The sequence below is a fragment of the Choloepus didactylus genome, chromosome 8 (genome assembly GCF_015220235.1).
Source record: "Choloepus didactylus isolate mChoDid1 chromosome 8, mChoDid1.pri, whole genome shotgun sequence".
NCBI classification, from domain to species: domain Eukaryota; kingdom Metazoa; phylum Chordata; class Mammalia; order Pilosa; family Megalonychidae; genus Choloepus; species Choloepus didactylus.
In genome coordinates, this window is record NC_051314.1 from 19,501,025 (window position 1) to 19,503,556 (window position 2,532).

Below are 2,532 nucleotides of genomic sequence, written 5' to 3' on the forward strand. Positions count from 1 at the left end.
TTTAAGATGGTTTTGTTCACACCCCATACATTCCATCCTAAGTAAACAATTGATGGTTCCCTGTATAGTCACATATTTATGCGTTCACCACCCTCACCACTATCTATATAAGGGCATCTACATTTCTTCCACAAAGGAGGAGGAAGAGTCAAAGAAGGTAGAGAGGCAAAAGAAAAAGAAAGAGAAAAACAAAAACAAAAACAAACAAACAAACAAAAAACAGCAACATGACAGCTAGGAAGTAGTAAAAGGAAAGATAACTTTAGATCAAAGTAGAATAAAGAGTCAGACAACACCACCAATGCCAAGAGTCTCACACCATTCCCCTATGCCCCTCTCTTACCTGCATTTACCTTGGTATATTGCCTTTGTTACATTAAGGGAAGCATAATACAAAGATTCTGTTAATTATAGTCTCTAGTTTATATTCATTGTATTTTTCCCCCAGTACCTCCCTGTTTTTAACACCTTGCAAGGTTGACATTCATTTGTTCTCCCTCATGAAAAAACATATTTGTACATTTTATGAGAGTTGTTGGACACTCTAGGTTTCACTGAGTTATACAGTCTCAGTCTTTATCTTTCCTCTTTTCCTCTGGTGTCCCACATGCTCTTCACCTTCCTCTTTCAACCATACTCATAGTTGTCTTTGTTCAGTGTACTTACATTGCTGTGCTACCAGCACCCAAAATTGTGTTCTAAACCTCTCACTCCTGTCTTTTCCTATCAGTCTGTAGTGCTCTCTTTAGTATTTCCTGTAGAGCAGATATCTTGTTCACAAACTCTCTCATTGTCTGTTTGTCAGAGAATGTTTTGAACTCTCCCTCATATTTGAAGGACAGTGTTTCCAGATATAGGATTCTTGGTTGGTGGTTTTTCTCTTTCAATATCTTAAATATATCACACCACTTTCTTCTTGCCTCTATGGTTTCTGCTGAGAAATCTGCACATAGTCTTATTAAGCTTCCTTTGTATGTGATGGATCATTTTTTCTTGCTGCTTTCAGGATTCTCTGTCTTTGATGTTTGATAATCTGATTAAGTGTCTTGGCACAGGCCTGTTCAGATCTATTCTGTTTGGAGTATGCTGCACTTCTTGGATCTGTAATTTTATGTCTTTCATAAGAGATGAGAAATTTTCAGTGATTATTTCCTCTATTATTGCTTCTGCCCCTTTTCCTTTCTCTTCTCCTTCTGGGATACCAATGATATGTACATTCCTGTTTTTTATTTTGTCCTTAAGTTCCTGAAGACATTGCTCATATTTTTCCATTCTTTACTGTATCTGTTCTTTTGTGCATAGGCTTTCAGGTGTTTTCTCTAGTTCCTGAGTGTTTTCTTCTGCCTCTTGAGATCTGCTGCTGTATATTTCCATTGTATATTTCATCTCTTGTGTTGTGTCTTTCATTTCCATAGATTCTGCAAGTTGTTTTTTCAAACTTTCAGTTTCTGCCTTATGTATGCCCAATATTTTCTTTATAGCCTTTGTCTCTTTTGCCATATCTCCTCTAAACTTTTTGAATTTATTTAGCATTAGTAGTTTCAATTCCTGTATCTCAGTTAAAGTGTTATTTTGTTCCTTTGCCTAGGCCATAACTTCATTTTTCTTAGTGTAGGTTGTAGTTTTCTGTTGTCTAGGTATCTGACCTCCTTGGCCACCCCAATCAGGTTTTCCCAGATGAGAGTAGGCTCAGGTCCCAGAAGGAAGAAATATTCAGTATCTGGTTTCCCTGATGGTGTGTCTTACAGGATTGACACACCCTGTGCTTTTCTGCCCAGCAGGTGGTGCCTGTCAGCCTGTCACTCCAGACTAGTGTAAGGAGGTGTGACCCATGGCTGTTTTCCCCCAGGCTCTGGGGTCTGGTTCTGAGTGGGTAGTAGAGTTGGGCCCCACCTCTTTCCTCTTGGGAAGATATGCCCCCTAGAGAGAGGTCATTTGCATATAAATAGATTCTTTGTTTCTCTGACTCTGCTATCTCCACCCTTGTCTGGGTCAGAGTGCTGTGAGTTTAAAATGGCTGAGGCTTTTTCTACTGCAGAACACTGCGAGTTGAAAACGTTTGAGGTTTTCTACACTGAGCCACCCGGTGTGAGAGAGAGAGAAAGGGACAGAAAGCTCCCCTTCAGGGTCAGTCTATGGCTCCCAGATTCACCCATCAGTCAGAGATAGCACCAGATCCTTTGGGCTCCCCATCCCAAGACAGATATGTCCCCTGACTCTCCAAGCTCAGTCATCACCAAAAGCCTCTGTCTGCTTGTTGGGGATTCATCATTTGTATTAATTGGTTAACATTAAAACCCCAGTTGGAGCTGGGCTGAGGTATATTCACTTGTTCAGAGAGTGCTTCTCTCTAGCACCGCGAGGCTTTACAGTTCAGGCTGCTGTGAGGGAGGATGCTCTCGGCTCAGGTCCGCAGTTTTTACTTACAGATTTTATGCTGCAATCTCAGGCATTTCTCCCATTCCAGATTGTTGCATGATGTGTGGACAGTAATGGTCATCTCCCAGCAGTTATTCCAGATCTTTTACTAGT